Genomic DNA, 9194 nt, shown 5'->3' on the forward strand with positions numbered 1-9194 from the left:
TGACCAGAGCTCTGGACAGCCTCTCGGGGTTAGGCCGCCCAGATTGCATCCCATTACCTTCACATGGAGCAAGAGTTTTGCAACAGTAGTTTCTGCCCTAGAGAGCTGGTGAGAACTTCTGCTTAGCAAACACAATAACAGGGCGAAGGGAGAAACTGGGGGGCTCCTGGAGCAAGCAGAGCAATAGAATTGCCACTACCCTAAAGGGCAGCAGTCCCTTTCTGGAAATGAGGCTTACTCACATGTCTTTACTAGGGCAGGGTTCTTACTGTAGCAGAAGAAGTCATATTCTAGCAGGAACTCCAGCACAAAATTCAGACCTTCCTGATGAATTGATTGGATGTTCACGGGGTGGGGAGGGGGACTGGCTGAAGCCCATTTCATAGAGCAAGGAGGCTGCTCCTGGAAGAGAACTCATCAGATGGGAATCAGGGGCCAGGACTCAGGGAGCTGGACCTTCTCCCACTGTTTGGGGTAAAGAAGAGCAATGCTGAAGACCAACATGTAGCTCAACACTGGCCCTGAAGAGTCTGCACCAAGTCCAATGGAGAGCAAAAGAGCTCCAAAAAGAAATCAGAAAAGTCTGTTAGACTTTGGGGACTCTCAAGCAGAGAGATCCACAAAAATCAGCATAGACCTCCCAGAGCCTGGCACTGCAAGTGCACCCATCCTTCTTCAGTGGTGACTCTAGGGTGAATGTCCAGCAACTGCAAAGCCCAGAGAAGCTTGTGGGAGACACCCCAATAGACTCCCCCAAGTCCCTGAGGAGCGCATTACAGGGCTGAAGTCCAGCATGAACACATGGGCTCTGAGCCAGCACGATCCAGATTGTTGCTATTGATGTGACTTCATCTGTATTCATAGGCTGGGGATACCCTGGGTAATTGGGGCAACATAGTTATTTCTTTAAATTAGATGTCACTGGGATGCTCCAACATACATCAGTTTCCCCTACCTGTCAATTCATTCAGTGCTCAAAAAAAAAAAAAAAAAAAAAATGTGTTAAGCTTCTATGATATGCCAAACAATGATTGGTTTGGAGATACAAAGATAAAAATATATATGAAAGCACTGCTTTCAAGAACTTCGCCATGGGGGAAGGAGCAGCCAAATGGATGATGAATTATAAACCCTTGGCTACATTTGCAAGGCAAAAGGAGAGTTGGCCAAACCAAAAGAATGGGAAAGAGCATCCCAGGGAAAAGGGAAACACATGCCAAGACCCCAGAGGAAACCAGAACAGCTCCTTGGGGGTTGAGGGGACTGTAAGTGGTTCCCTGTGGCTGGAGTTAAGTGTTCTGTATTGGGGGGTGGGGAGAGCCTGAAGTGACAGGGTTGGAGAAGTAACAGGAGTTAAATGGAGGGTGCCAGGTGACCAACTCAGGAGTCTGACTTTACCTGAGTGTAACCAGGGTCCTTGATGAATTTTAAAAGGAAAAGAAAGTGATCAAATTCACATATTAGGAAGCTCATTCTGGCAGTGGATTGGAGGGCGGGTTAAAGGGGGAACTATTTGAGGTAGAAAACATTTAGGAGAGGAGGAGGGGGAGAGGAGGAAGAGGAGGATGAGGAGCAGCTAATAGAACCAAGCATCATTCTAAGTGTTTATCAGTATAGACTCATTTAATCCACATAACAACCCCTTGTAGGAGCTGCTCTCATTATACCCACTTCACAGATAATGAAACTGAGACCCAGTGAGATTAAATCACTTGACCAAAGGTCCAGGACTAGGTAGGTGGATTCTAACTCACACAGCCCAGTCTAGAACTCACAACTATTGCATGACCATTGCCTTAGGTGAGGTGAGAGAGAATAAAGAGTTGCCTAACAGTCTCAGTGAAGGTGGTGAGGAGGAGAGAGTCAGGAGTGATGTTAAGGAGAGGAAGAGTGAGGAGCAGGTACATTTCTGGTTTGGCAGATGATTGAACAAGGAACCATTCAGAAGAAAGACATGTCAAGAAATACAATGAGATTAGTTTTCTACATGTTGAATTTGCAACATCTGTGGGCCCTCAGGGAGATTTCAGGAGGTAATTGCATGTCAGAGTTTGGAGCTTAGGGGAGACACTGGTTAGGAGCAGTAGCTATGGGAGACCCTGGCACATGTTGGATGACAGTTGAAGCCATGAAAACCAGTGGACTCCCCAAGAGGGAGCAGGTAGAATGAGAAGAGAAGAAAACCGAGGTAGAATCCTCAGGAACTTCAATATCTGAGGAATAAATTAAGAAATAGAGCAACAAACAAGACCAAGAGAGATCAAAGGGAATAGAGGAGAATAGGTCAGTGGGATTCAATGATATAGAGATCAAGTAAGACCTGAACAGTAACTTTCCACCATAAATGAAGTTGAAAATCATACAGCAGGCAGGAAGAAAATATCTTAACATAACTAACAAATATTCAAAACACAATATGCCCAAATTATATAAAGAGCTCCTACAAATCAGTAACAAATTAACAATCTGAGGCTCAGCATGGTGGTTCATGCCTGTAATCCCCAGCACTTTGGGAGGCCGAGGTGGGTGGCCAGGGGTTCGAGACCAGCCTGGTCAACATGGTGTGAAACCCCATCTCTACTAAAATTACAAAAATTACCCAGGAGTGGTGGTGAACACCTGTAGTCCCAGCTACTCGGGAGGCTGACGCATGAGAATTGCTTGAACTTGGAAGGCAGAGGTTGCAGTGAGCCAAGATTGCACTCCAACCTGAGCAACAGAGTGAGACTCTATTTCCAGGAAAAAAAAAGGTATATTTCTTGCCATGCACAATGGCTCATGCCTGTAATCCTAACACTTTGAGAGGCAGAGGCGAGAGAATCACTTGAGGCCAAAAAAATAAAAAATAAATAACAAAATAATGATCCAAGCAAAAAGGAAAGAGATAAGAATAATTAATTCAGCTGGACCCAGTGGCTCCCACCTGTAATCCCAGATATACAGGAGGCTAAGATGGCAGGATCACTTGAGGTGAGATACATACATATATATACATATATACGTGTATACACATATATACATATATATGATATAGTATATATATCTTTTTATTAAGAAAAGAAGGAAGGAAAACATGTTTGTATTTACATAGAGAGAATTCTGGGAAAATGTACACACCAAGCTGTAGACAGTAGTTATCTGAGGAAAAGATACGGGTGAACAGAGGAACAGAAGGGAGACTTTCCAGCTGTGCTTTATATGCTTTTGTGCTTTTGTATTGCTTGTATTCTTTACATATGCATGCTTTGTTTTGTCATATTAAAAGTTTTGTGTATTCGTGTGTTTCTTTTTTATTTCAATAGTTTTGGGGTACAGGTGGTTTTCTGTTACATGGACAAGTTCTTTAGTGGTGATTTCTGAGAGATTTTTATGCACCCGCCACCCAAGCAGTGTACATTGTACCCAATATGTAATCTTTTATCCTTCACCTCCCTCCCAACCTTTTTCCCTACATCCCTAAAGTCTATTATATCATTCTTAGGCCTTTGCATCCTCATAGCTTAGCCCCCGCTTATAACTGAGAACATATGATATTTGGTTTTCCATTCCTGAGTTACTTCACTTAGAATAATGGCTTCCAGCTCCATCCAAGTTGCTGCAAAAGATATTATTTTGTTCCATTTTATGGCTGAGTAGTATTGTATGGTATACGTAGGGGAAAGAGAGATCAGACTGTTACTGTGTCTATGTAGAAAAGGAAGACATAAGGAACTGGATTTTAACCTGTACCCTGAACAATTGTTTTGTCCTGAGATGCTGTTAATCTGTAACTTTGCCCCAACCTTGAGCTGATAAAAACATGTGTTGTATGGAATCAAGGTTTAAGGGATCTAGGGCTGTGCAGGATATGCCTTGTTAAAATGTTTACAGGCAGTATGCTTGGTAAAAGTCATCGCCATTCTCCAGTCTTGATAAACCAGGGGCACAATGCACTGCGGAAAACCACAGGGACCTCTGCCCTGGAAAGCCAGGTATGGGCCAAGGTTTCTCCCCATGTGATAGTCTGAAATATGGCCTCGTGGGATGGGAAAGACCTGACTGTCCCCCAGCCTGACACCCATGAAGGGTCTGTGCTGAGGAGGACTAGTAAAAGAGGAAGGCCTCTTGCAGTTGAGATAAGAGGAAGGCCTCTGTCTCCTGCCTGCCCCTGGGAACAGAATGTCTTGGTATAAAACCCAATTGTACATTTGTTCAATTCTGAGCTAGGAGAAAAACTGCCCTGTGGTGGGAGGTGAAGCATGTTGGCAGCAATGCTGCTCTGTTATTCTTTACTCCACTGAGATGTTTGGGTGGAGAGAAGCATAAATCTGGCCTATGTGCACATCCAGGCATAGTATCTTCCCTTAAACTTATTTGTGACACAGATTCCTTTGCTCACATGTTTTCTTGGCTGACCTTCTCCCCACTATCACCCTGCTCTCCTACCGCATTCCTCTCGCTGAGATGGTGAAAATAGTAATTAACAGATACTGAGGGAACTCAGAGACCGGTGCCGGTGCACATCCTCCAGAGGTATGCTGAGCGCCAGTCCCCTGGGCCCACTGTTCTTTCTCTATACCTTATCTCTGTGTCTTATTTCTTTTCTCAGTCTCTCGTCCCCCCTGACGAGATATACCCACAGGTGTGGAGGGGCAGGCCTCCCCTTCAGGTGCATATAAACCACATTTTCTTTATCCACTCATTGGTTGATGGGCATTTAGGTTGGCTCCGTATCTTTGCAATTGTGAATTGTGCTGCTATAAACATGTGTGTGCAAGTGTCCTTTTCATATAATGACTTCTTTTCCCTTGGATAGATACCCAGTAGTGGGATTGCTGGATCAAATGGTAGCTCCACTTTTAGTTCTTTAAGAAATCCCCACACGGTGTTCCATAGTGGCTGTACTTTATATCCTCACCAGCAGTGTAAAAGTGATCTCTTTTCACCACATACACGCCAACATCCATTGTTTTTTGACTTTTGAATTATGGGCATTCTTGCAGGAGTAAGGTGGCATCTCATTCCAGTTTTAATTTGCATTTCTCTGATGATTAGTGATGTTGAGCGTTTTTTCATGTTTGTTGGCTGTTTGTATATCTTATTTTGAGAAATGTCTAATCATGTCCTTTGCCTACTTTTTGATGGGATTATTTGGTTTCTTCTTGCTGATTTGTTTGAGTTCCTTGTAGATTCTAGATACTAGATTCTAGTTCTTTGTCAGATGCTTATTTTGCTGATTTGAGTTCCTTGATTCTGGATACTAGTCCTTTGTCTGATAGAAAGTTTGTGAATATTGTCTCCCACTCTGGGTTGTCTATTTACTCTGCTGGTTATTTCTTTTGCTATGCAGGAGCCTTTTAGTTTAATTAGGTCCCATTTATTTATTTTTGTTTTTGTTGCATTTGCTTTTGGGATCTTAGTCATAAATTCTTTGCCTAAGCCAAGATCCAGAAGAGTTTTTCCAAAGTTATCTTCTAGAATGCTTATAGTTTCAGGTCTTAGATTTAAAGTCTTTCATCCATCTTGAGTTGATTTTTGTACATGGTGGGAGATAGGGATCCAGTTCCATTCTTCTACATGTGGTTTCCCAGCACCATTTATTGAAATGTCCTTTACTCAATTTATGTTTTTGCTTGTTTTATCAAAGGTCAGATAGCTGCATTTGGCTTTATTGCTGGGTTCTCTATTCTGTTCCCTTAATCTACATGCCTATTTTTATACCAGTACTATGTTGTTTGGTAATTATAGCCTTGTAGTATAATTTGTAGTCGGGTGATATCTTCAGATTTATCTTTTTTGCTTAGTTTTGCTTTGGCTTTGCAGGCTCTTTTTTGGTTCCATATGAATTTCAGGATTTTTTTTTTCTAATTCTGTGAAGACCGATGATGGTATTTTGATGAGAATGGCTTGAATCCGTAGATTGCTTTGGGCAGCATGGTCATTTTCACAATATTAATTTTTCCATCCGTGAGCATGGGGTGTGTTTCAATTTGTTTGTGTCATCTATGATTTTTCAGCAGTGTTATGTAGTTTTCTTTGTAGAGATGTTACACCTCCTGGGTTAAGCATATTCCTAGGTATTTCATTTTATTTTTTGCAGCTGTCGTAAAAGAGATTGAGTTCTTGATTTGATTCTCAGCTTGGTCGTTGTTGGTAGATAGCAGTGCTACTGATTTGTGTACATTGATTTCATAACCTGAGACTTTACTGAATAATTTATCAGATCTAGGAGCTTTCTGGATGAGTTTTTAGGGTTTTTTAGGTATATGATCATATCATCAGTGAACAGTGACAGTCTGACTTCCTCTTTTCCAATTTGAGTGCCCTTTATTTCTTTCTCTTGTCTGATTGCTCTGGCTGGGACTTCCAGTACTATGTTGCATAGAAGTGGTGAAAGTGGGCATCCTTGTCTCATTCCAGTTCTCAGGGGAATGCTTTCAACTTCTCCCCATCCAGTATGATGTTGGCTGTGGGTTTGTCATATAATGGCTTTATTACTTTGAGTTAAGTCCTTTCTATGCCTATTTTGTTGAGGGTGCTGGATTTTATTAAATGCATTGTGTCTGTTGAGACAATCATAGGATTTTCCTTTTTAATTCTATCTATGTGATGTATCACATTTATTGACTTGTGTATGTTAAACCATCCCTGCATCCCTGGGATGAAACCCACTTGATCATGATGTATTATATTTTTTATGTGCTGTTGGATTCGGTTAGCTAGTATTTTATTGAGGATTTTTGTATCTATGGTCATCAGGGGCATTGGTCTATAGTTTTCATTTTTTGTCATGTCCTGTCCTGGTTTTGGTATTAGGGTGACACTGGCTTCATAGAATGATTTGGGGGGGAATTCCTTCTTTCTTTATCTTTTGGAATAATTTCAGTAAGATTGGCACCAATTCTTCTTTGAATGTCTGATAGAAATCAGCTGTGAATCCATCTGGTCCTGGACTTTTTTGGGTTGGCAATTTTTTATTACTGATTCAACCTCACTGCTTATTGTTGGTCTGCTCAGAGTTTCTATTTTTCCCTGATTTAATCTAGGAAGATTGTATGTTTCCATGAATTTATCCATTTTCTCTAGATTTTCTAGTTTGTGCACATAAAGCTGTTCATAGTAGCCTTGATTGATTTTTTGTATTTCTGTGTGATCAGTTGTAATATCTCCAGTTTCATTTCTAATTGAGCTTATCTGGATCTTCTCTTTTCTTGGTTAATCTCGCTAATGGTCTATCAATTTGGTTTATCTTTACAAAGAATCAGCTTTTTGTTTCATTTATCTTTTATATTGTTTTTGTTTGTTTCAATTTCATTTAGTTCTTCTCTTATCATTATTTCTTTTTTTTTGCTGGATGTGGGTTTAGTTTGTTCTTGTTTCTCCAGTTCCTTGATGTGTGACATTATGTCGTCAATTTGTGCTCTTGCAGATTTTTTGATGTAAGCATTTAACGCTATGAACTTTCCTCTTAGCACTGCTTTTGCTGTATCCTAGAGGTTTTGATAAGTTCTGTCACTACTATCATTCATGCCAAAGAATTTTTAAATTTCCATCTTGATTTCATTGCTAACCCAAAAATCTTTCAAAAGCAGATTATTTAATTCCCATGTATTTGTATAGTTTGAGAGTTCCTTTTGGAGTTAATTTCCAGTTTTATTCCACTGTGGTCTGAGAAGATACTTGCGATTTTGATTTTCTTAAATTTATTGAGGCTTGTTTTGTGGCCTATCATATGTTCTATCTTGGAGAATGTTCCACGTGCTGTTGAGAAGAATGTATATTCTGCAGTTGTTGGAAAGAATGTCTGTCAATATCTGTTAAGTCCATTTGTTTTAGGGTATAGTTTAAGCCCATTGTTTCTTCGTTGGTTTTCTGTCTTGATGATCTGTCTAGTGCTAACAGTGGAGTATTGAAGTCCCCCACTATTATTGTGTTGCTGTCTATCTCATTTTTTAGGTCTGGTAGTAAATGTTTTATAAATCTGGGAGCTCCAGTATTAGGTGGATTTAAATTTAGAATTGTAATACCTTATTGTTGGACTAATTCTTTTATCATTATATAATATCCTTCTTGTCTTTTTTTACTGCTGTTGCTCAAAAGTCTGTTTTGCCAGAAATAAGAATAGCTACGCCTGCTTGGTTTTGGTTTCCATTTGTGTGGAATATCTTTTTTCCCTTTACCTTGAGTTTATATGAGTCCTTATGCAGCAGGTCAGGTTTTCCTCAGCAGCCAAGGTCAGTTTCCACTAACCCTTTACTATAATTTTGATGAATACATAAGTTAAATATTAAAGAACTGGAGAAACCAGTGTCTGGGTATATTAGTCTATTCTTACACTGCTGTAAAGAACTACCTGTGACTGGTTAATTTATGAATAAAAGATGTTTCATTGACTCACAGTTCTGCAGGCTGTACAGGAAGCATGGCTGGGAGGCCTCAGGAAACTTACAATCATAGCAGAAGGTGAAGGGCAAGCAAGCATGTCCTACCATAGCAAAGCAGGAGACAGACAGTGAAGGCAGAAGGGCTACACACTTTTAAACAACCAGATCTCATGAGAACTCACTATCATGAGAGCAGCAAGGGGGATATCCACCCCCAAGATCCAATCACCTCCCACCAGGTCCCTCCCCCAACACTGGGAATTACAATTCGACATAAGATTTGGGTAGGGACATGAAGCCAAGCCATGTCATTGAGTATGAGGACTAGAATGCAAAAATAAACCCATTAAGACCTTGCCTGGGTTTTCTCAGACCCTAAAGTCTGATCGAATAATAAAAGCATTCTAACACATATACCTCATACCAGGACCCACTTAAGATTAAGAAACTTTCCAAGGCTCTAGAGAAAGCTTTCCAGACTCCAGACCCTAGTTAAAGATTAGATATATATTGAATAAAACAATCTTGCTTGTAGGTGCACTCCCACATGTAGACATAGAGTGCAAAATATATATAAACACTGGGGGAAAATTTGTAACTTTGAGTTGGTCTGGTGAGTTATTCCAACCTTCTCCCTGTAACCAGTTATAGAAATAAACTCCCTTCTTTCCCAGTCTGTCTGCATCTTGTTATCAGACCATAAGTGCAAGCAGCCAGACCTTGTTCATCTGGGAACATTTACATGTTAGTTGTGTCTCTTGAAGACAGCAGATATTTGGTGGGTGGTTTTTAAGCCAATCCTGCCATTCTATATCTTTTAAGTGGAGCATT

The sequence above is a fragment of the Papio anubis genome, chromosome 10, assembly GCF_008728515.1.
Source record: "Papio anubis isolate 15944 chromosome 10, Panubis1.0, whole genome shotgun sequence".
In the NCBI taxonomy this organism is placed as follows: domain Eukaryota; kingdom Metazoa; phylum Chordata; class Mammalia; order Primates; family Cercopithecidae; genus Papio; species Papio anubis.